General features: G+C 44.7%; 1 long non-coding RNA gene across 2 annotated transcripts in view; it reads left to right on the forward strand.

Annotated features, from left to right (window-relative positions):
• LOC140694725 (uncharacterized) overlaps positions 1–25,914 on the forward strand; it is a 90,433-nt gene that overhangs the window by 32,537 nt on the left and 31,982 nt on the right. Inside the window, exons 5-6 of one of the 2 annotated variants that reach the window (XR_012070333.1) lie at positions 6,739–6,826; positions 17,643–17,904. The exons of the other annotated variant lie outside the window; for it this stretch is intronic. This is a non-coding gene — a long non-coding RNA (uncharacterized lncRNA). Of the gene's footprint in view, positions 1–6,738; positions 6,827–17,642; positions 17,905–25,914 lie in introns of those variants that run through there. 2 annotated transcript variants of the gene reach the window in all.

A 25,914-nucleotide genomic window follows, 5' to 3' on the forward strand; every position in this document is an offset into this window, starting at 1 on the left:
AGCCCCTTGAAAAGGTTGTGAATTTGGTGATTTCCTTAATCCTTGTAACTCTGTGTGCCATGGGCAATTATTTTCATGGACAGATGAGGAATCTCAGGGTAAAGAAGACTGTGTAATTTGCCCTAACTCAGGCCATAATTTTCGGTGCAGGGGCCTCGGTTCAGCATGGGCCCCTGGGCCTTATACCGCCTTCTTTCAGCACCAGAGCCAGATGTTGGCTCGGCTGTCATCCAGCCCAGAATACCCAGCAGGCAGCAAGACACACCTGGCCCTGTGCTGCTTGAGCAAAAACCCCAGAGGGGAGGCAGTTACAAAAGGTATAATAATAAAAACAGGCGATTGCAAAATGTGATCAGCTCTGAGAAGGAAAGGAACACGTCTCGCGGTGCAGAGATGGGAGCTTTCCCGTGGGGGCTGCTCTGGGGGCGTTCATCTCAGCTAAACAAGCTCTGATGTTGCACCAAGGCAGGAAGGCAGGGCGCGTGTGGGCAGGTAGACAGGGCCTCGTTGTTTATACTCATTCCCCATTTAGCGGTAGCTGTCACGAGCACTTTCGTAGTAAACAGATGTCGGCCATAATCATCCCACACTTTGCTTGGTAGTTTTTTCCCCCACTTTTGAGATGAGGTAATTGAAGCTGGGGAGTTTGCTGCATGCCCGTGATTAACTTGGAAATACCCCCACTGGTCTTTCAACTTAGACTGGTGTGGCTGTCATGTCCCAGCCCTGTGAATGGCATCGTGTAGCTTCTCCCAAGTGGCCCAAATGACTGACATTGATTTTCTTAATTCATAGGAAATGGTATGTGACAATAGGGAAAAAGGTAGTAAGAAATTGGAAAAATACAAAAAAAACCTCTTCTTCCCCAGCTGGGGAAACGTGCCCTCTGTCACTCACCCCACTCACTGCCTGGCACCTCCTCCCTGCCAACTCCGTGTTCAGAAGCCACTCTGAGCCTTTGAAGAACATTTTGCCTTGTGACACTGTTGACTAAGACCTGTGACCTCTCTGCCCCTGGTTAACTCTCGCTTCAAAGCCATTTAAATTTTATTCAGGCTCCTCCTCGCAGATGTAAGAGTAGCCTCTTTAAACTTCTTGATGCAGCTCCTTAATGAAGATCTTGTGAAGGAAACCTAGCCAAAACTTGGGGGGTATGCACATAGTGAGTGTAAGCTCAGCACTTTGTGAAGTTCAGAATCAGATGAGTGGGTGACTCAGGAAAGACTTTTTTAAGGTAGCAAGTGGAAAGTGAAAGGACACGGGCTATGTGAGACAGAAACATCTCGATCCCAGCCAGCAAGGCACCAGCATTCAGGATGGTGTGTGGAGAGTGCAGAGTTCTCACAAAGAAAGAATTGGTGGGATCGGAGGGAGGACAGTTAGGTTTTTACTGGGGAAGGAAAACGTGGGCTGAACATTTCCTGGTTGAACAAGAGGAATGTGACATGATGTGCTTGTATTTTGGAGAGAAGGGTTTTGTGGGGTTAGGCCTAGGGAGAACGCTCTCTGGCTGGGGATTCAGCACAACAGAGAAACACAGAGAACTGGGTCAACCACAAGCCCCTGCTGGGGGAGGGGCTGCCCGCCAATTGGAGCCTTTGGTGCTGCTTCTGTCCCTTAGCTGGGGCCTAAGAGCTCCCTTCACAACCCTGTCCTGTTGATACAAGAAAAAACGTGGGGCATGAGAAGGGCTGTGTCCCAGCATTTGGTTGAGCCCCCGGGATGTGCCCCGCCGGATGTGGGTCCTTGGCTTCATGCAGGAAAGTATTCAAAAGCAAGCCAATTTTGAGTAAATGTAGATTTATTCAAAGATATATATTGAAAGGCAAGAGAAACACTACGATGTTTTGGGGTTGTATGCTCAGATTAAAAGTAGGTACTGGGATTTCAAAATTGTAGAATAGATAATCAAGATTATACTGTATAGCTCAGGGAAATTTACACAAAACTTTATGGTAACAGAGAAAAGAATGTGACAATGAGTGTTTATATGTGCACTTAAGACTGAAAAATTGTGCTGAACGCTGGAATTTGACACAGCATTGTAAAATGATTATAAATCAATTAAAAATCTTAAAAAAAAAGAATGTGAGGAAGTTTTCAAGGGATGTTTCCAGATATAAAACCGTTTTTGAGCATTTTTATATTTAATATGAAATGCATTTTTATTTGAAAGTTGATCATAGTTGAACTTAATTTTTTCAAATATGGCAGGATTTTTTATTTTTTTCAATTTTTTTCTCTCTCTTTTTTTTTCTAGAGTATGAAATCTGTTAGAACTAGGGTAAAGCGTAAACAAAGCCTTGCTGACTTTAAAGTGTCATCTGTTGACTGTAATTCTTACAAAACGTCTGTATTTTGAAATAAAAATCTTTAATGCTAACTGAAAAATAAAAGTAGGTACACACTCCACAGACATAGTGTGGGACTTCTCCAAAGAGGGAGAGAGAGTGGTGACCGCGAGGTGACACTGTGTTGCTTGTTTTCATGGGCTTGGCAGTTTCATATGCTAATAAGTAGAAGGACCAGCCTTAGGGCAAGGGGTTGGGATTCCCAGGGAGTTGGCCATTTCCCACCCTTTGACCTTTTGTGGCTAGCCTTGGGACTGCCATGGTGCCTGGGGCTTGTTATTCACCATGTTACTATTACAGTGGGTGTATAATGATGCTCAAGATCTGCTAGAAATTAAATCTCTTTATCCTGAGCCTCAAGGCCTATTTGGGATTGAGTGCTTCACCATTTTGATGTTAATTGCTGTGGCCTTCCTTGAATGGCTGTGCTCTGCCCCCTTCCATCCTGTCTCACTGTGATGACACAGAGAGAGCAAAGTCCGGGCCCTGCCTGTGCTCCTGCATTTAACATGGGGAGGGGTGGTGTGGGCTGAGGATGACTCTGAGTGGTGAGAAGGATGTTTCACATTTTCCCACGTGGGACATGGGGACCTGTCAGCAGCCACCACAGATTTATCTCACGGGCATTATCGCTTGTGTCACACATCTTTTTCTATTTTTCTTTTTTTTTATGTATTTAATCGAAATTTAATATCAGATTTTTTCGTAAAGAAATTTCTCTTTTCCTTTTCTTTGGGGCTCTTTTTGAGGGGTAGGCAATTAGGTGTATTTATCTGTTAGTGGAGGCCCTGGGGCTTGACCACAGAACCCCTTGCACGCTAAGCATTCGCTCTACCACTGAGCTCTACCACCCACCCCATCATCTTTTTCTTTTTACTTTAGCTGCCAAGAATCTTACAGCTGAATATCTAGTCCATCTTTAACACTTACCCTGATTTCAAGGCATCTATTTTTATGACTTTACCTTCCCCTGGTTTTATTTAAGTATTGAATCTCCATTTTCTCTTCACTCTCACTTTTGTCTTTTTGTTGTTATGGTTGTTAAGCAGTGTTTAAAAAATTGTTTAAATTCTCTTTTAGCAGGAAGCTGAAAGTAAATATATATGTAAGCAAATTTATCATACTTAAATGCTTTTTTACATTCTAAGCTGTTTAGTAGTTGCTTAAAAACCGAATGGAATATTAAATTGATAATATTTTAAAATTATTTTTTAATTTTTTATAAAGGTATAGCTGATTTACAATATGAAATAAGTTTCAGGGTGTTCAATAGATGCACAATTTTTAATATTATGCTCCTTTTATATTTTTTGTAAATTATTGGCTATATTACCTGTGTTGTAAGATACATCCCTGTAGCGTGTTTATGTTATATGTAGCAGTTTGTATAAGAAAGTTAGGTAACGCAGAATCTGGGGCGTGGCTGTGTCTGACCCAGGTTCACGGTCACCCTGCCTGTCACGGCCCAGGCCCTCACTCCAGTCTGCAGGGCAGCGAGTCGAGGCAGCACTCATTAGCGCTGGTATCAACCTCTGAGTGGCAGTGACAGCAGTGACTGTCTGTGGACGTGCAAAGTGTTGTTCCAGGAGCTTTAAATGCATTTCTGCATTTAATAATTAAAGCCTTCCTGTGAGGAATCGTTTTATGTTTTTAATGAATAATATATTTTATTTTAATTTTGATAGAATTCAAACCTCCGGAAAATTTCTAGGAATAGTACAATAAACACTTAGATGCAGTTTACTTAAAAGGGCACTATTAGCCCTTTTGTGTCTGGCTTATTTTAGCATAAAGTTTCAAGGTTCATCCATGTTGTAACCTGAATCAGTACTTTATTCTTTTGGTTTGATAATATCCTTTTTCTTTTGGTTCATTTTGGTCTATTTAAACATATTTTAATTGAAGTCTAGTCAGTTTATAATGCTGCATCATTTTCTTGTGTACAACACAACACTTCAGTTGTATAGGAAAATTCCTGTATTCATTTTCATATTTTTTTAAACATGTTACTATAAGATATTAAATATATTTTTCTGTGCTATACAGTATAAATTTGCTGTTTATTCTATACATAGTCCGTATCTGCAAATCTTGAACTTCCAATTTACTCCTTCCTATACCATCTCTCCTCTGGTAACCATAGTTTGGTTTCTATGTCTCTGTCTGTTTCTGTTCTGTAGATAAGTTTATCTTTTTGTTTCTTTGGCTTTTTTTTTTTTTTAGATTCCACATGTGGGCGATCTCATACGGTACTTTTCTTTCTCTTTCTGGCTTACTTCACTTAAAATGTCATTCTCCAGGTCCATTCATGTTGCTACAAATGGCATTAATTTATTATTTTTTTATGGATGAATAGTAGTCTAATGCACAAATATACTACAACCTCTTTATCCAGTTATCTGTCAGTGGACATTTAGGTTATTTTGATGTCTTGCTATTGTAAATAGTGCTGCTCTGAACATTGGGGTGTAGGTGTCTTTTTGAATTAGGGTTCCTTCTGGATATATGCCCAGGAGTGGGATTGCTGGGTCATATGGGAGGTCAAGTTTTTGTCTTTTGAGGAATCTCTATACTGTTTTCCACAATGGCTCCACCAAACTGCATTCTCACCACACTGTAGGATCGTTCCCTATTCTCCACAGCCTTTCCAGCATTTATTGTTTGTGAACTTCTGAATGATGGCTATTCTGACTGGTGAGAGTTGATATTTGATTGCAATTTAGGTTTGCATTTCTCTGATAATGATATTGAGCATTTTTTCATGTGCATATTGGCCATTTGTATGTTTTCAATGGAGAAATGTTTGTTTAGGTCTTCTGCCCATTTTTGGATTTAATTGTTTGTTTTTCTTTCTTATCAAAAGTAAAAGCTGTTTATATATTCTGGAAATTAAGCTCTTGTCAGTTTCATTCAATGTAAATATATTCTTCCATTCCATAGGTGGTCTTTTTGTTTTGCTTACTGTTTCCTTTGCTATTCAAAAGCTTGTAAGTTTAATTAGATCCCACTTATGTAAATTTTCTTTTATTTCTATTCCTTGAGTAGAATTCTCTAGGAGAACATTGCTGAGATGTATGTCAGATGATTTGCCTATGTTTTCTTCTAAGAGTTTTATAGTGTCTTGTCTACATGTTTAAGTCTTTAAGCCATTTTGAATTTATTTTAGTGTATGCTGTGAGGGAGTAGTCTAACTTCATTGATTTACATGCTGCTGTCAAGTTTTCCCTACACCATTTGCTGAAGAGGCTATTTTTATTCTATTGTATGTTCTCACCTCCTTTGTCAAAGATTCAAAAACCAAAAGTTTGTAGGACGATTCTTGGTAATTTTGTTTATCCATTCATTGATGGATGGATATTGTTTGTAACTTTTGGCTACTCTGAAAGATACTACTATGAATATTGATGTACAAGTTTTTGTAAGAATAAGTTTTCATTCTTTTGGCTGTAGAGTTGGCCCTCCTTATGTGTAGTTTCCACTTCATGGATCCAGATGGCTGATTGTAAAGAGAATCAAACATCCTTGGGTTATGTTATCCAGGGTGGGGGGTTCCTTAAACCATCCCCCCGAGGATTCTAAGGGATGACTCAATATGTAGGAGTGGAATTGCTGAGCCAAATAACTCTAATCTTTTGAGAAAACACCAGACTTCTGCAAAGAAGCTGCACCATTGTTCCTTTCCAATGGCCGCATATAAGGTATCTCTTCCTCCTGAATGACACTTGTTATTGTCCATGTTTGATTATAACCATCCTATTGGGTGTAAAATTAGATCGCATTTTGCTATTGATTTAGCTAGTGATGCTGAGCATCTTTTCATATGCTTATTGGACATTTGTGTATCTATTTAAATCCTTGGTAAATTTAAAAATTGAGTCGATTTTCTTTGTATTGTTCAGTTGTAAGCATTTGTTATATATCCTGGATACTAGTCTCTTATTACATATATGATTTGTAAAATGTTTTTCCTATTCTGCAGATTGTCTTTTCACTTTAGTTTTCTTAAACATTAAAACAATTTCTTTATAGGGGAGGTAATTAGATGTATTGATTTATTTTATTTTTCTTGCTAAGCACGCACTCTATCGCTTGAGATACCTTCTTCCCCTGTAATTTCACTTTTTTGATGATGTCATTTGAAAGAAAAAAGTTTTAATTTTGATGAAGTCCAGTTTATCTGCCTTTATCTTCTGTCACTTCTGCTCTTGGTATTGTATCTAGGAAACCAAAACCTATCCTAGGACCACAAAGATTTATAATGTCCCTTCTTTTAGAAAGTTTATAGGTTTAGTTTTTATATTTCTGTCTGTGATACAATTTGAATTAATTTTTATTTGTTATATACAATATGGGGGTCCAGATTCCAGATTTATTCTTTTGCCTGCAGATACCCAGCTGTCCCAGCAGCATTTGTTGAATAGACTCTTCTTTCAATGGAGTGTTGTTGGCACTCTCGTGGAAACCTTACTGTAAATGTAAGTATTTCCCCTCTGGGTTTTTATTGTGTCTCACTGATTTATTTATCCAAACTTATGCCATCACTATACTGACTTGAGTACTATAGCTTTTTAGTAAACTTTAAAATGAGTCCTCCAAATTTGTTCTACTTTTTCAAGATTGTTTTGGCTGACCCCGGTCCCTTGCACTTCCATATGAATTTTGGTATCAGTTTTTCAATTTTTGCAAAGAAGTCAGCTGGAATTTTGATAGGGATTCCACTGAATATGTAGATCACTTTGGGGAGTCTTAACATTTTTAGCAATATTGTCTACCATTCCATGAACATGGGATGTCTTCCGTATATGTAAATCTTTTAAATTTTTTTGGTGATACTTCAAAATATTCAATGTACAAATCTTGTAAATTTTTGTTAAATGTATCTCTCATTTCATTTTTAATGCTGTTGTAAATGGAAAGGCTGAGCTTCTTAAGGGTGGGAGTATATATCAATTTGTTTATTTCTAGGATTCCTACACTGCAAATACCCTAGGTTTAAATTTGCTACATAAATCTATCCACATCGCTTCCCACCCCCGTGTTATAAGAATCCAAGACCCAAGTTAGGCTACCTGAACACCTATGTGGAAGTGAGAAATGAGACCCTTGGGTGGGGTTTTGTGCAGATGATACTTAGAGCTTATTCAGGATGGCTTTATCTTAATTTCTTTTAAACAACCCTTTTGGTGTATTTAGTCAGATACATTAAGAACATGCCCTTTGATATGCAGAGGAGCTAAGACTATCATTTTCAAATAATTTCTAGTGAGAGTGTTGTATTGAAACCCAATTTGCATCAATCTTTGAAGATTTATGTTTCAGGAGCTTTGACTAAACAACACATGCCTTTATTCAATAACGACAACTAAATGCTCAAGCAACATGAAAGAGTTTGAGCAAACTGCCCCCGCCCAGTAGTGCTGGTTGGCTGCAGCTGTAAATGGAGTCAGCGCTTACCTCTCCCAGTACACTTGTGCTGATCTGCTCAAAGGGGTTCATCCAACAGTTTGTCTGTAGTCTATTGGACAAAGCCATAAAGCATTGATTTAAGGTTGCTGGAGTGCAATATATTCTTATTAATATTAAGTAAGCACATATTGAGTGCTTACTGTATGATGGAATTGTCCCTCAGCCTCACATGAATATTATTTCTCTTAAAACCTCACATATTTCCTTGTTATTCTCACTTTACAGATAAGGAGACTGAGAATTACGTCTTCTCTCTTTTGGGGGGAGCTCATTGTCAATGACTTGAAGTTGTAAGGAAAAAGATATTGTTTCATCCTGAAAAAATATTTTTTTGAGAGTCAGCATTGAAGAGGGTGACCACTGAAGAAGGTGATCATTGTTCGAGTGAGATGAGCCCCAGGTTGTACGGAGTCAGCATCTCTGTCCTGGACACGGCCAGTGCAGAGCTTCATAGTGGGTGAGGCGGCGCGGCCGCGCAGGGAACGCGGATGCCGTGCCGTTGGGCTGTGCTCAGGCCAGGTTTGGCTTTCCCTTAAGGACAGTGGACCATCATTGACAGATTTTAAGTAGGGGAGTGGGGTGCTCTTGTAGATCACTTTTGTATTGTAGAATGCTTGGAAACATTTAGAAGGCTCGGCAGGAGGTGATGTGATGAGTCAGAGTAGGGTGGCTGTGAGGTGTAGCAGTGTTCAATTTTTAAGTGGTTTTCAGTCCCAGGTTTGTGGCTGAGTAGCCGTGTCACTTTGGATGACACACTCAAGGAAGTGAAACAATTTAATCAATTAAAGAAGTGACGTACCAACTTCCCAGGACTGCTGTGGAGATCCAGTGATATAACGTGGCAGTGTGGTTCCCAGCAGAGTCAGTGCTGAGTGAGTGCCAGTGAGTACCTGGAAAAACAGGTGTATGTGGTGGGGCTCGGTGACTGTGGAAATCTGGGCCCTGAAGGATGGGTCCAGTCACATCTGTGAGAGATGGGCCCGTGCTGGGAGAGGCAGGGAGACCTTGCCCCCCGACCAGGAGCCCTGGGCAGGCCTGCTATGGGAGGAGATCTGTGAAGTCAGGTCTTTGTGGAGTTGGAGGTGCCCTTGAGACATCTAAGTGCAATGTCACGAGCTCAAAGAGGAGGTCTGGGCCCGGGCTGTGCACTTTCCTATAATCTCAATCCCTGAGGACGCAGAGGTATTGATCACTGAACGTGAACTCATACTTTACAGGACAAGTGAATAGTAGTATCATCTCTGTCATCAAAGCTCAAGTCTCTTTATTCATCACTCATTTTGCTACTTGGGTAATTACAGGGCGGTTCTTCACTGCCCTCCCCTGGGCTCAGGCTCCACAGTAAAGAGCTGGTGAGCCTCCCTCTTTTCCAAAAGAAGACACATTTAGCTAGTAGCCTTCTATACCTCACCAGACGTAGAATTTTAGTTTGTTGTTTTAATTCTATTTTCTGTTGGCCATCTCCTGACAGGAGAGAAGTTTTACCTCATGGTCATGTTTCAACAAGCTGTTACAGAGAATTGCTGATCTGATCCATAGTGTATGTATTCTATTAACTTTGTAGAGTATTTCTCATTTGTCTGTCTTTGCCCTTTAATTTTGTATGCCACTTCAAGGCTCTATCCTATATGTGGCCTTATTTTTTTTAATTAAAAAATGTCTGATAGTTAAGAAAACAAAAGCAAAGAAAAAATGCACATGATATCTAAATTTAGAAAATATCTAGTGTGTTTCCTGCCTCGGCAATGGAGGGATATAGAAACTTGTTAAAACCTTCATTACACAAGTTCCTTAAAATATTGATTAAGAAATAAAACCTTCCTTCCTCATCTTTCAAGCTGCATAGCTCATTGTCAAGAAAGTGAGGGGAAATACTCAGAATCCAAGACAAACCAGAAAGGGATTCCTGGAAGTAAGCAAGCCTTAGAAGCGCTGGGGGGCCGTTTGGCTCCTGAGCTGGGTTTCAGTTGCCCTGACAGGAGGGCATGAGGTGAGCCCCAGGCCTCTCACACTGCGAGTTGGATGACTAATCATATGTATGGCCAAGCAGATCCCGAGAAGCATGGTTTACTAAAGGGTGAACTAGGAAAAAAAATATTCCTCAAGGCAAGAAATTAAGAAAAGTCAATTTTGTTGGAAGAGGGGAAAAATAACAAATCGAAAGTAAGGATATAATTTAAAGCTGTTCTGGCATGAGAGTAACCACAAACTCCTGGCAGAAAAACACAGCTACTTCTGGAATGAGAAGATGTGTTTTGAATGGATCAGTGAACAGCCATTCCGAAAAAGGCCTCCAGAGTCTTGTGGATCAAGATACTGGACCGCAAACACCTCCCTTCCATGGTCTCATTTAAGTAACCAGAAATGTTTTAAAGGAAATAAGCCATAATCATAGTTCTATTTATTGACATTACTATATGCTAGGAATTCAGAGGTGACTATGAAGTTGTCTCATCTTTTATGGACCTTACTTTCTCTTTGGGGAGACAAACTGACATAGTTGGGTAGCTTGGTGGAGGGAGGTGTTAGTCTGTTGCAATTAGCTAGGAAAGGAGGTTAAGAAATCAGTGAAGAGTGGCTGAACTTTTTCTTGAGGACAGTCTTGTTCAGTTGGCTTTTAATTGCAGGCTCAATGAGCTTTCACTGGAGGGAATAGATCATATGGAGGATGCACTTAGCTCAGGCCTCTTTAGAATGGACAAGTGAACCTGGAGAAAAACAGTCAAATCTGTGCAGACATTGAAATTCACTTGAACATGCTCCATCCCTGAGCGAAAAATAGGACAAATATGTAGCATTTCTTGAGGACAGGGTAGTGGTTTTTAAGGTTCTGTAAGAATGAATCCCAGGGAACAGAGATGGCCAGTTGTCAAACTGTGAATTTGCTCTTTGGACGGTGTACCCACCAAGGGTATTGGATCTTTATAGACTTCCATTTCTCTTTAATACATGTCAGGTGATGAGGTCGTGTGCACAAGCATTTGGCACCTCGTCTAGGTGACTTTGGTTACCTGCCTAGAAGCGCAGGCACAGCTGCAGATGCATCATATATCTTGCCACCCTTCCCGTTCCCTGGCTCCGTGATCAATGCAGAGTGGTTCCCTGTTGACCTGTCCGTCTCCTCTGTGACATCATAACCCATGAAAAGACCAGAGCGTATTAACTTGGCTTTGTTAAATTCAAAAGTACAGATCTAAAATGGAGTCAGATTTGTTCTTTCCTATTTAAGTAGTGCCATGGAGAAGGCACTTTGGGCAGCTTCTTATAGGGTCCAGGAGGCTTTCCCTCTCAGCCTCTGGGCGCCTCTATTGCAAACCCTTCATAGCTGTCTGGCTTACTGGAAAATCACTCCGACTGTTTTGCCCTGAATATGTGTTCTGTTTATAACTCATCCCTACACCTTGGAAAACAACTCAATAAAAACTCAGTGGGTTTTCCACCAACCATGGGCAGGAGTGAGGGATAGTATGTTATAATATTATTAAAAAAATAATAATAATAGAATACTTAAAACAGCGCTGGGCACATAGGAGAGAGTCAATAAATACTTCCTGGCTTAAATCAAAAGTGATGGCTCATCGATTCCATGGCTGCTGTATTTGCTGTTCTAGTTATTCCTTTGATCCATTACATTTTTTAACTGAAAAACAAATACATGCATATGGTTAAAAAAATTCAAACACAGCACTAAAATACACAAGTGAGAGAAGTTTTCCCTAATTCTCTGTTCTTTCAGCCCTCCCTGGAGATGCCACTGTTTACTATACTTTGTGTGATTTTCCAGATATGCTATGCACATTCCCCCCTATGTATGTAAATTCCCTTAAAGTTTTAGTTATATTTAACTTAAAGTGCTATAAACCCTGAAGTGGCTTCTTCCCCGGTAATAGAAAAGAACAAACCTGTCTCCATATTAGACCTGTTCCTTTGACTTTAATCCTGTGCTCTGCCTCCTAGGCTTCATCTTGCTTGTATAAAAATGTGCCTATAGCCTGAAATATACAGGAGAGCCTATTCTGAAGTCTCTGCCCTTTAAGGATATTTAACACATTTTCATTCATAAAAAGATTAAGAGGTTCAGAATAGAAAATAACGTTTGTTTTCTTGGAGGTTTACAGATTTGCCCAGCCAGGCAGGTAGCTGCAAGAACAAAGGATTCTAACAACAAATAATTCCTACACCAAGAAGTTTGCAACAACCAAGCACGTAGGAAAGGAGCATGAATTCTGACTTGGGTTGATGGTTTTCCAACATTAGTTTGCCATCTAGGTCTACAGAAACTTGCTATTCCATGCTCCAACACCTGGTCTCCCAAATTATTGGCCTGTCCTGCACTGAGGAGAATGAATTTGGACTCGGTAACACTCTTATCTACCTAGCAAGCTGGGCACTGGAACTGAGGGAAGCTCTCCCACACCCAGGGACCTACTGTGACCCCTTGATGTTTCCCCTATGGTGGGGTGTGGTTTACTAAGGAGGGATGGGGACTATGCACCAACAATCAGGCTGTCTGCTCCCTCTGGGGCTCTGATCTTGTACCACCCCGCTCCCCGCCAGCCCAACACCTGGGACAGTGGAGCTAAGGCAGAGATATTGCCTGTCTGTTTCCTAGCGTGTAAAAGGGGAAAATGTACTCTTCCCAAGGTAGATCTGAGCGACAACACCCGCGGGTGCTTGGTTCCCAGAGCAACAGGAAACCCAGTTCCGCGTGGGGGCAACGGGTGTGATCCCCATAGGGGTTCTGCAGAGGCCTCTGGTGAAGGGCTGGACCAGGGAGATAAATTTGGGCTGCGGGACTTGAAGGGTTAGAGAAGGGTACAGAGGCAGGACTGCTGCCTGTTTCAGGGTGCGACCAGAGGTAAAGATTTATCTCTCCATCTCTGCTACTCCTCTCCCCCCCTCCAGATTACTCCCTTTTCTCTGCACCTCCTGTCCATCTGTCTACCTCCACTTTTCCCCTCCTCCTCCCATCTTCTCCCTCCCTCACTTCCCCAGCTTCTCTCACAGAACCCAGAGGATCGCTGACCCTCCTGCGCATGCGTAGTCAGTGCCAGCTGGACCGCGAATTGGAAGCCCCAACTGCGAGCCGAGGATCGGCCCCAAAGGCATCTCAGCTCTGTTGCCCGGTAGGCCTTTGGCTCCTGCCATGGGCCGGGGCCTCCGGCTGTAGAAGTACAAGGTGGGGGGCTCACCGGAAAGTTTCAGGCGGCTGCGGGAGGGCAGTCGGCGTGTCACAGCCCGTGAGGGCGCGAGTCAGCGTGTGTTCAGCTAAATTGCTCGGGCCAGGCCCCTCTGCCCCTCTGCCCCGGCCACAGCTACCCAGGGACAGGTGTGCACATGCCGCCTCTCGCCCCAGCCGGGCTCCCCTCAGTCCGCGACTGGCGTCCCCTTCCCCTCTCCCGCCCGCCAGTCCTCTCCTCCCGGGCTTCCTCTCCTCGGCCGCCGGCCCGTCCCCACCCATGGGCGGGCTGCGTCCCGGACGGGCGGGGTCTGCGGACCCGGACGGGGGCGGGCGGCAGGGGCTGGCCTCCGAGCGGGGCTGCAGCCCGCGTCCCCAACCCCCCTCTTTCCCTGCCCCGCAAACCGGGGCTGCCCTCGTCTCCCTTTCCTGCTCCCTGAGGACCAGCTCAGTGGTGTGGGCACTGCTTCTCAGGCTGAGAGCCTCAGGCTGTAACGCCCAGCTTCTCTTGGTGAAGTTGGCAAAAGGGAGCTTCAGTGCTGAGTGAGCTTCCGTCTCCTCCCTTAGTGTTTCTGCCCCAGGTAATTTTCTTGAACACTTTCAGGTGTTATGATGGCTGTGCTTGTTAATGTCACGTGTTTTTATAGTGAGAGAGAGAGTTCTGTGTTGAAAGCAGGGTTTGGTTCAGTTAAAAATAAGCTGAATGCATGAGTCTGTGACATCCTCCAGGCTTCCCTCTCCCAGGGTGAAACGTGTGACCGTGGATTTTAGAAAGATAGTTACAGTCCCAAGTAAGTCCAGCACAGCTAGTATGTGTTAACAGAAACAGCACCACCAGAAGCTTTGGACACCTAGGGACATTGCAATCCTAAAGAGCTCCTGGCACTGTTTGGTTTGTTTTGGTTTTTTGTTTTTCTTAAATTGTGTGGCAGACTAGTTGTATAGAGGGGAAAATAATTGTCAAGAAATTTTTTTTTCATATAACAGCTTTTTTGTGATATTGTTCACACACCATGAAGTCCATCCATTTAAATGGTACAATTCAGCAGCTTTTAGCATATTCACAGTGGTGAAACCATTATTATTCCAGAACGTTTTCATCACCTCAGAAATAACAGTGGAAATCAATGACCTATCCACTCCTCCCCAGTGGTGGTTCTAAAGAAGTTTCTTGGCTGATCCTGACCATAAATTATCTTGTTACATTCCATGAAAAATCTGGTAGGTATTCTAATCAGAATTGCATTGAATCTATCAAAACAGGAAGAATTAATGTCTTTATGGCTTAAAATTCTTCTAAGCATGAATAAATCTGGGACCCTATATTTTCATCTGTCCAGAGCCTGGCCCTTGGGAAGTCCTCACTACTTGTTGGGCTTGTGAATGATGAGATTCTATACAACGTTAGTTGCAACTGTTGCCTTTCACAGGAGAGAAAAGTAACCTCAGTGAAGCAAGTGACTCTCTGTTGGTCAGAAAGAGTGACAGCCAGTGCTGGAGTGATCCAGTTGACTTGGTGCTTGCAACCAGAATTCTCCACCACCTACAGCTAAGGGGATTAGAGTTTTCTTTTATTTTTTCTTAATGGCGTTGCTTTTATTTTTACTTATTTTTTAAAATTATTTTTTATTGAAGTGTAGTCAATTTACAATGTTAGTTTCAGGTGTACAACAGAGATTCAGTTATAAACATATTCATATGTATATACATATGTTTTAGATTATTTTTAGTACAACTCATTACAAGAAATTGAATATAGTTCCCTGTGCTATATAGTAGGTCCTTCTCATTTATTTTATATTTATTAATTTGTATCTGTTAATCACCCCTTTCCTGCCTGCTAAACACAGTTTGCTTTCTATGTCCATGAGTCCATTTCTAGCAGCACCGTTTTTCCTAGTAATATATGCTAGTTGGCTGTTTTCAGTTTCAGTAATTCCATCTTATCTGTGGGCGCTTTTCTTCTGGTGGGCCTTTATGTGGTTTGCATATGTGGTAATAGAGATCTGTATTTGGGAGAACTCCAGGCCTAGTGTCGTCCCTGGTATGGAGCACCCACAGAGCTGATGCTTGAACTGTGAAAAAAGCATAGTAAATGTTGGAATTTCCACTATGTTTGAGACTTCCAGGTTTCTATAATCTGTTTAGCCCACCTTAATATTGGCTGCACCCATACTGGGTAATTTGGTGGAACTTCATGGTATGGTGGTGTAGAGACAGGGAGTTGTATGCTTCTTCTCTTTCCTTTTTCTAACACTCATTCTCCTTGGCCCCCCGGATCCTCACCCAGAATTGCCCAGGGATGGTTTGGTGCTGCGCTGAGGCAATATCTGTTAATAAGGCACTTTCCTCATATCTTCTGAGCCTCTATTTGCTTCTCTGCACAAAGAGGGCTTAGACTAGATAAGTACTTTTCAGTTTCTTTTTAAGCCATGTTTCCTTTGAGAAACAGAAAATGCAAATCTCTCCTCCCATTGTAACCCTTTAGATTTTGATAAGTCCTCCAAGAGTGACATAGCTGTTTGTGTAAAATGGATGTGATTGTGATTCCAGGTGGCACAGAAAAGACTCTTCAGTGATTTATTGCAAGGAGAGGGCAGGAAAGGGTCAGTATGTCACACTTTCTAGTGTGAGAACTGGAGCAGGGTCTTGGGTTTAAATACGGTGTCTGATGTGGCCTCTCTCTAAACTTGTACAATGTGATAAGCCTCTCTCCCTCAGTTTCTTGATGTGTCAAGTTGGGGTGATAATATTTTAATGCTTTTGTGAAACATTATACACATAAGCCATTTGTGTCTTGGTAGAAACAAGACCTGCTAGGGAGTCAAGGATTTCTTTAAAAAAAAAAAAAACTTGTCCATAGCACTCTGTGTGTATTTTGAAGTTTCTGGACAGTGAGAGTTGAGTTTAAAGTCCATTGTGGGACAGGTTGCCCATGGTTCTCTGTGCCTCAGATTGCCCCCTCCTCCCCAGTCCTCTTCCTCTCAGACCAGGATGAAGTTCCCTAGTAGATTTACACAGAGGTTTTGTGGAAATGGCTCTTCATTTTATTGTTTCACCAAGGAGGGCTGCCATCATGATCTCTGCGATCAGGTTTTGGTGACCTGAAGGCTATGCAATTGGGGATTTCTATTTAATGAAAAGAAAAAATTATGAATACAAATTTAGACCTAGGGTAGTTACAGAGTCACTTGGAAGTGGGGACCATTAGCTTTGTTTGCTTCAGGTGCAGTGGCCTCCGGCCACGAGGACCCATCCTCGTGCTCTGAAGTTGGAGGGACTAGTGGGTTCAGTGGGAAATTTAACTGAGTGTATCTCGTATGCTGGGCATTGTCCTATTTTTGCTGTGTGTTCCGTATTTTAGACAGTGAGCTCATTAACCCCAAAAGCATCTTTAAGAAACTAGAGTTTTATTTTAAGATGTAATGTAGATTCCCATGTAGTCATAAGAGATAATATGGAGAGGGCCTATGGACTCTTTGCCCAATTTTCCTAAATGGTTCCGTTCTTGCAAAGTTGGGGTACAATTCATTACTGACTCACTAACACTTTGAGGTTTGTATTATTGCCCTCATTTCTATTCATTATTTTACTGGGGCTTAGAGAAGCACACAGGTCTGCCCTGGTCACCCACATGGTAAATGTAGAGTCAAGTGGAATGTGGGCTTGGGATTTCCAGGAAGTACCATTATGATGGTCTGTGGCAGGGAGCAGCATTCACTTTGCTTGTTTATTCATTCATTCAACAAACACTAATTAAGTAACCTCAGTGGGTCAGATGCTTTCATAGCGTTATCTAATCTTTCAGCAGTACTGATGATCAGGTAATATTTTCTTTTTTAATCTGAGAAAATTAGCTCTTAGTATTTATACCCCCCCAAAGGATATATAGCTCATAAAGGAGGGATAGTAAATCTGTACAGTCCCCCCTTTTTATGCAGGTGGTACCCTAGGCATTTTACATTTGCAAACTTCCATAATCCAGATATATTCTTGTACGTCAAGAATTTTTTTTTAATTGAAGTATAGTCAAGTTTACAATGTTGTGTCAATTACAAGGTGTTTTTCAACTTTGAATTAAAAAATGTTTTCTGATTAGGATAATTAGGTTTATTTATTTGTTTCATTTTTTAAAATGAGGTTCTGGGGATTGAACCCAGGACCTCGTACATGCTAAGCACGTGCTCTACCACTGAACTGTACCCTCCTCCCCAGGGCAAGTTTTCTTATCCATTATTCTACAGCTTAGGATTTCAAATAAATTGGAGGTGAAATCCAGATGTTTTGATCCCACTGTGGTTCTTTTGTTTATATTCTGCTGAAGCGGGTTTGGGAAAGCAGTTCCTTTGTTCATTTGTTTATTCAGCAGTTTTGAGCACTGATTTTGCATCAGGGTCTGGCTAGGTGCTTGGAAACAGAAAACAAGGAATGACCCTTCTCTGCAGGGTCAGGAAGCCTAGACCAAAAGCTAGGTAATGTGATCCGAGCTACGTTAGCCATGTGCAGACTCTGAGGACAAACTGTACCCCTGGCTTTGCTTGGACTTCCCTTGCCTTCTGGCTGGTACACACCAGGTTACCGCAACCCAGAGGTGCCTGCATCCCACAGCAAAGTATGAACCTCGATCTCCTCTCCCCTCTCGGCAGGGCCTGCAACATGAGCATCCCTGACTATGTGCAGTGTGCTGAGGACTTCAAGACCCTCCCCGTGGTGGTCCAAGCCGTTGGGATCATCTCAGAGGAGAATTTCTTTTGCATCTATAAGTGAATCCCCTTGGTGAGCCAGATCAGCCTGTTCGGCTCCCAGTTGGCACTCTTTATCCACTACAGGCACCATTATGCGCCCGAGAATGGGTGGAGCGAATTCCAGACCAACCGCAAGCTCGTGGGCCTTGTCACCATTAGCGACTGCCTCTTGGCTAAGGCCTTCGATAAGCTCCACGTGCAGAGGAGCTGTATGGCACCTCGCTTAATCACTCTCAGCTCTTTGTCTTTGTGCTGCATGGGGAGGTAGCCGAGCAGACAAGCACCGACGTGTCTTTCAATCTACGAGGGCTGCAGGGTGGTGAAGAGGATCAAGGATTTCCCTGAGTCACTCTTCATCTTGCTAAAGTCTAAGTGGCTGGATAGGGCCCTCAACAATTCTGGGGACAAGATCCCCCTCCTCTGCATCCTGTTTGAGAAGGAGGACTTCATGGGACTGGACACAGACTGAAAGTAAGTTTACCTGTCGGCCCATCCACCCTGGCTCTTTGCCGTTTTGCTTCCCTACATCCAGAAAGGGATCAGGAAGGAAGAGGGCTGTCTTGTAGCGAAGGGTGGAGGGAGGTGCAGCCCTCCGGTTTACAGACATTTAAAAGTGAATCCACTTTTGTTTCAGAGAGATCCTTTTAAGGTTAGTGTGGACACATCCTCCTGCTTTTCAGCCAGGAACCCTGGTGGGACCCTTGGAGTTGCTGTCCAATAGGTTAGACACAGCCACTGATGCTAGGAGCGCTGGAGAGTAGGCTGGTCTGTGCTGAGATGTGCTGTAGGTCAAATGCACATCAGATGCTGAGACTTGTCAAGGAAAAAGAATGTAAACTATCTTGTTACTTTCTATATTGATTACATGTCAAAATCATAGTATTTTACATACAGTAGAACAGTAATATCTGTTCTTAAAATCAGTTTCTAGTATTTGTTTTTTGTTTGTTTGTTTACAGTTTTAAATATGGCAACTGGGAAACTTTCTTTAAATGGCTCTCATTTCTTTTCTGTTGTGCATCCTGTCCTGGGACAGTCTCATACCTTTGCTTATAGATGAGACGCTGAATCCCGAGACGCAGAACGAGGAGCTGGTTGAGCTGGGGGTGGAACCGGTGTCTCCTGCCTCCCAGGTCCAGCACCTGCACGGCTCAGGCCCTCTCTTCCTGCCCGACAGCCACCATGCCAAGTTAGGACATCAGAAACACCGCCAGGGACTTCTGAATGAACTCCTTTCGCAGGGAAAGTTTTGTCATGGAGTATGGGACAGAGCAGGGAAATGTTCCTCCTCACTTTGTCCCTGTGATTAAGTCAACGGCCCCGCTTTGCCACGGAAGTGCAGACGAGCCTTCTGGGCTGCCTACCCCCCCCCGTTCTGCTCTGTTTCCCCATGTGTCCATCGTGCTGTCCCTCGGGCAGAAGAGTGTGAGATGCCTTTGCCGAGAAGTGGTCCCCCTTTGCTAGGGAGAGTGAGGGAAGTTCTGTCCCCCCGGCCTACGGCCTCGGGCCTTGAGTCCGAAGAGCGCTGATGGCGGTCCCACAGGTGACGGTCGTAGGACCTGGCACGTGCTGCCGGGTCGGCTGTGAAGGCGGTGCTCTGTGTTTCTTGAACTTACTTAAGATCAGATCCTACTTTCTGGTTGTCGGTAAGTTGGAGGAGAAGATGCCAGAGAATTGATAAAATGAATGTAGAGACCAGCCCTGTGAGTGATAGGAACAGGGGACCTGAGTCCCACCTGTGTGAGGTGCCTACCGGGATCTGGACGAAATTTCTGTTCCTCCCAGACATACCTCTATGGCTTACGGAAGGGGCAAGTCATGTCGTGGCCATGATCTGTACTTGTCCTAACAGGGCCCTGTGATCTACATGCCCGCAGTCCCCTTCTGCTCCTTGGAGATGAGGTGTCAGGTTTAGGAGCCTGGGCACTTCTGAGGGCATAGCTGCCAGCACCGTGCTAAACCAAGGCTGGCTCGGTTCACCTCACATGTCACCACGTGCTGAGCCCCCAGGCATAAGTCAAGGTAGGTACATTGGTGCAATATAAGCAGGGACCACCTTTTCCCCCTGGACAGACTGGTGGGTGAGCAGTGGAAGCCCGGAGCCTTGCCCCAGGCCCCTGGCCAGTGCCTGTTCTTTTCTCATAGGAGGCGCTGTTGACATTTTTGTTCAGTAACTGCTTGGCTCTGAGTCTACAGACCCACCAGAGAATGCCAGCATTTTTTTGCCTTTTGAAGTCTACCCTTGGGATTTGGTGGAGTAGCTGGATGTGTGCTTAGCCCATAGTGGTTGAAATGGTCCCCATTGTTTACCCAGAACCTCGTGTACCAGGCATGGCTCCCGGCATCAAAATACAGCAGCGCATTAAACCTTCCTCCTAGTGGGTTTTTTCTGTTCTGGTACCATAAGGGCTTAGCCAGCATCTTAACGTCAGTGAGTTAACGCGGCCAGTGAGCTCGAGTCAAGCACGTTCTCTTCCAGTCACTTTTACTCCATTGTTGCTTTTGCTATTCCACAGTCATTAATTTTTTAAACAATGCTTTCGTTTAGGACCAGAGCCTAATTCTCTCCTTCTGCACTTGGTGGAAGTGAGCCTGAAATGCGACCACAATTTGTAGCTCAAAAGCTGCCTAGACGCATGTAGGTGGAGTTTTGTTTTGGGGCGCTGAACACGTTGGGGTCCCCCAGCAGCGCCGCTCCCCACAGGCCCCTGCCTTCCCTGGAGCAGGAAGTGAGGGTGGGTCTCACCGTCCCCGCGTCCCTGGCCTCACACACTCACGTAAATTCTTGTACATGCTGTCAAACACATTTTTGTTCTTGTGTTTTTCTAATTTTCTCTTGTTCCTCTTTTCATTTTTCTTCATTCCTCTTTTCTCTTGTACTGCCCAGTGAGCATTTTGTTGCTTCTGAAAATGTGGGCTGTGCACACCCTGCATTGGGAATAGCCAGATTGCACTCCGTAATGTCTCCATCGCTTTAAAAAGCAAAAACTTAACAGCTGCCTTTATCCATGTGTTATCCTAGTAGTCTTTTTATTTTCTAAATTTGTGGAATATTTGCTTTGTTAGCACATCACCCACTGGTGTTTGATAGCTGTTAAAATCCCTGCTTTGAGGGACCTGTTTCGTCCTTCTTATATTTGGTGACAAATGCGCCCTTATTAAATTTGTTTGATTGTTTTGAAGAAGTGAGACGCGAATTGATTTAGGCGGCTGCTGAGGGATACTTTTCATGGAGTATTTAAACTTGGAAAGTCAAAGACTGCAGCATCTTGCTCGATTCCTGCTTTTCCACAAACGTGCTCGGCACGCGGTTCCTGGCTGTCGCTGTGTGACGTGCGTGATGGCGCTTCCTGGCCAGCGGTCACTGGTGAGAAAGTGGCTGGCTCGGGGGTGAGCAGCTGCAGGGGAAGCTGTTGGAGGAAGCAGTTAGTATTTTTTTTTTTTTTTGCATTCAACTTACCCGTGCCATTTACTTTACTTTGCCTCCATAAAGGGGCAGAAGTGGGTCTAAAATCCATGCCACTATTTTGTTCCCTTTACGAGGGTGGTTTTTCTGAGTATGAGGACAACATGGCCTTCTCCTAAGTATCTGGCTCACCTGGATCTGTTGGGCACAGGGACTGCTAAAAGGACCGTAGCTTCCTCTATTCTCCAGCCAGTGGGCTTTCAGAGCCGGGTTTGTGGTTTGCCTCAGCAGCCGTACAGACCTCCCTGCCCCGGCCTTTACTTTTAACCCATTATGGCATTAAATAGCTGAATCCGTTTTTGTTGCAGCTGACGCCCTCCACTGACGGCCGTGTCGTTAGTTTGTGGTAGTCAGTCTCCAACACCCCAGTCAACCGTGAAGGAAGATGATTTGGCCGACCTAGGACCTTGGATTCTCACCCTAACCATGGTTCATCTCATCCGGTGGAAGGGTTTGGCCACCACCACCATGCTGACTATGAGGCCTTGTTTCTCCTTTCATGCTCTGGTCCAAATGTGGACACTTCATTTTTCACTGAATTTGTCTCGCTTGAGGCAGGCCAGAATATCTGAATGAGTCCATCACATTCTGGGTGGGGAACAGAACAGAAGTAAGTGTCGCAAGTAGATGGAGTCTAGGCTGTCCGGGTTGGCAAAAGCAGGCTGGGATCTGTGATGGCTGGGCTGTGCCCTGGACACAGGCTTTTCCTGTGGCTCCCGAGAGCCCAGGAGTTGGAGTGAGAACAGCCTTCCCTGGGTTCCCACATCCTCATCTGCTCACTGGCAAGTGTTTCTGCTAATTAGGAGCTCCCTCAGACCTCGGGCCCTTTAAAGCTAAGACCACGGGAGAAACTTGAGTCCCTTCTCCTGGTCCTGCTTTGTGAGAATCCATTGCCTTCTGAGGTGACCCGTGGCAGGAGATGCCTCCCCTTCCAGGGAGCACCCTACGGAGCACTGTTAGTCACTGCACCATGCTGTGAGCTTGTGGGGTTACGGCCATGGTCCCTGCAGAACCACACTTGAGATGGGCTTAGTGACGGAAATAACAGGACTGATTCCAGGGCAGAGCCGGGGGGAGGGAACATTGGAAATTGAATGTGACGTTAGACACATAGGTGGGTGCTGGGGCTGTTACTAAAATGGGGAGTCTGGGAGGTACCTGCCAGGAATCGAATTCCAGAGTAAATGGTGGACATGAGGCATTTTTAAGATGCCATTTGTCATCCAAGTTAGGACTTCAATGAGGCACTCGTGTCTATGAGACGGGCTCAGGTGAAGGAGCCGGACTAGAGATACACGTTGGGAGTCGTCATTCTTAGCTAGTGTTCACAGCCTTGCATGTGAATTAGATCATCTCGAGGGCTGCAGACTGAGGCTGAGGGGGGTCAGGGCTTTGCCTGGGTTGGAGGAAAGCCCAGACCATGCAGCTTTGGTGTGTCTGTCAGCAGCGTTTGGGATTTTCACTCTAATGCCGTTTATCTTTAAGGGGCCAAGGGGTGGGCATGGCCAGCCTGGAAGAAATCTGAAGGGAGGGTCTTGGCCACATGTGTGTCTTGGGAAGTTGCAGAGGCTGCAGGGTCCGGAAGAGGAGACTCCTCAGAAGCTGGAGTTGGAGTGGGGAGAAGGTAATCACACTCACCTGTGAGGGAGGGAGGCCTAGGGAGACCACACCCTACCGGACTCGCTTTCCCATGAACAGAAGTCAATCATTCAGAGTATCTGAGGTGAGAAGGGATGGGCAGCTGGAGGGGAGGCAACCTGGATAATGCTTGGTGCTTGGAAAGTTTTGGAATACTCTCCCTGAAAAATAGAGTTAAAAATACCCAGACTCTTAAGAACATTGTTAGTGACTTGGGAGGAGGCAGTTGTTTTTCTGGCCTCCTAAGGGTAAGGCATGTATCCAGGGATAAACGGAAGATACAGGCAGTCTGCTCCGGGGGCTTGATCCTTACCGGGGGAACAGTGCAAGGTTAAAGAGGGAGAAGGGCAGCGGAGGGAAACTAGCCAGGCCCCGTGTCAGGTACCAGTCGGCCGCCCTACTTGCGTTTTGCATTCACATCCATGCCTCCCAGGTGGGCGGTGGCAGCCCCCTTTTGCAGATTGGGAAGCCTTCTCAGAGGGGTTAAGGAATTGGTCTGTTTAGCGGCTAGTAAATGCTGTAGCAGGATTCAAGCAGGGCCTTGTCAGACTTCAAGGTCATGTTCTCTCTACTGTTTCCAGTACTTCCCTGTTATACCTGGAATGGTGAAGTGGGTCAGTTTTGGAGCCTTTCAGAAAAAGTATGATTTATGTGCCTCAGGATTGTTTCACAAAGCTCAGTGTTCTTTGATGGTTCTGAAGCACGCAGTGCTTTTCGCCCCACAGAGGTAAGGTCTAACTCCTTTGTCGGTGACGTGGTTGCAAATGATGTACAGGTGCAAAACCACACTTCGCAGCTTCTGAAGGGAAACTCTCCAATTCTCCCTTGGTCGGCTTTCTTCCACGGATGTAACTGTGCTGCAGCATAGGCGTGAGCTTTCTGTATGGAGTGAGGGTTTAATATCCAAAGTTAGCATAAAATGGTCAGATGAAGAAAATCGATGTTGACAATTTATTTTTGGGTTTCATTAGTCAAGATATACTATCAGTTAATGGCCCATATAGCAAATGAAATTGAGTACAGGACATTGCATTTCTTACTTTCTATTTAGAGTTCTCTTACAGAATAATGTTGCCTGCTTTGGAACATCAGCTCCATAACTCACAGCACCTATCAGTGTGTTGGTGTGATTGCATTTACAGAGTGAATGTAATCTGGGCTTCCTCAGCCCCAAACACTCCAGTGCAGAATCACAGGCTGTAGCCATCTCTTAGTCACGCAAATACTTCTCAAATTATATGATGCCAGAAAAGAAAGAAGAGAGAGAGATTGCCTTTATCAAATTTCCTTTCAATTCTAACTGCAAACATTTGTTGAGCAGCTCTGGTTTCCTTTGGATATGAATATATACATTTCTTTGCATGTAACCTGGGTTTTGGACTAGAACACCATGTTCTTGCTGTCCGCAAGCCACAAAAATAGTAGCCAAATTGCACACGTGTGAAATAGTTTATACTTTTTTCTGAGAAAGTATCCTTGAATTTGGGACTTGGGCTGTGATTTTTGCTTTTTGCTTCCCCCACCCCTCTTGTAATCTCTCTCTCCTTCCCACGTGGCCCCCAAGAGTTTGTGGTCTCAAAGGAGCGGGCACCCAGTTGGTCACCATGTACTGCTGCTATAGATAGAGCCCAGACAAGACCTAAAGGACATTATCAGAGAGGACTTCCTAGAAGAAATGGGCTGTACATTCAGTTGTGAGGACAGAGTAAGAGTCAGCCAGGAGAAGGAGTCAAGAATGTGGCTCAGGTCGCAGGTGCAGCCCGGGCAGAGGCCTGGAGGCTTTTGGCGTGGGGACCCGGGGAGAGTGCCCTGTGTGGTCCAGGGTGGAGGGAGCCCCTGCTGGGGAGGACACTGGAGAGAGTCCGGGGTGTAGGGCTTTGGAAGAATTTGAGTTTTCCTAGAACTGACACAGTAGGCAGTGAAGGGTGTCAACAGAAAGTGATCCTCAGGAAAGGTACTTCTGGTTTTGTTTCTGATATTCTACTGAGAGAAGGGTCGGAACGGGCGAGAGCAGGTATGTCTGTCACTTTGAGAACCACCCCGTCATTCATTTATTCATAACACGCGCGCTTCTGTGTGTCGTGGGGAGAGAGGGTGTAGCCACATTAGTAAGCAAAATGTATTTGCTTCTTGAGAGCTTAGCATTGTCAGAAGTTGATTTAGCCTAGAATGTTCTAGGAACAGAGGAACAAATTGTGGAGGTTGGAGGGAGGGAAGGCTTCCTTGGGAAAGAGTCAAAATGAGCCTGGAGGCAAGTGGGAAGTAAGAGCAGGTCAGGGGGCCCCTGAGGTCACTGGGGACCTGTGTACTGAGGTGAGGGAGGGCGAGCAGGGTCAGTGGTGGGGTAGAACTCTACCAGGGAGCCTCTGGAGGGTTCGAAGTGGGGTTGACGTAATCAAATTTGTGATTTGGGAAGGCTGCCATGGCTCTGTGTCTGTGTGTAGTGGGGAAGAGTGGGAGGGTGCCACCAACTGGGGGATCATTAGAAGACCATTCACAGGCTGGGATATGGGCATCGGGGCTGCTTGGGGACGGCAGGGGCAGTGTGCTTGCCGGCTTTCCTTATGGGGTGCCTGTTAGCGGGGCCGCCCTAGAGGCACCATGTGGCTGGAAAAAAAGTGATGGAGGCCACCACGTGGACTTTCCTCTTCTCTCCTTCCCTGCCTAGTGTGATGATCTTAGCACGCTGTCTGCCGCACCCACAAAACCTGACTAAACCCCACAGCTTTCCACATCCGGTCCTTCCTCTCCCGGGGCCTCTGAGGAGGGCTTCCCCTCAGCAGTCAGCTGCTCACGGGAAGCTTCTCCTCACTTTCCCTTCCTCCTCATCTTCCCTTCAGTGCAGCACCTCCTGTTGGGTCCTGAGGAGACTGGGCTCCTGTCAGCGTGGACATAACCCCCTGTTGTCCAGAAGCCCTGGCAGGTCCTGAGGAGAAGGGGCTCCAGGCAGCTGCGCAGGACGCCAGATCCTCGGGCAGAACGCACGCAGATTCCCGCCGCAGCTGGGGGAGGCGGGCTCCGGGCCCGGCCAGCCAATGGGAAAGCGCGGGCCCAGCCGCCCTCACAGCC

Source organism: Vicugna pacos, unplaced genomic scaffold, assembly GCF_048564905.1.
Source record: "Vicugna pacos unplaced genomic scaffold, VicPac4 scaffold_103, whole genome shotgun sequence".
Taxonomy (NCBI): Eukaryota; Metazoa; Chordata; class Mammalia; order Artiodactyla; family Camelidae; genus Vicugna; species Vicugna pacos.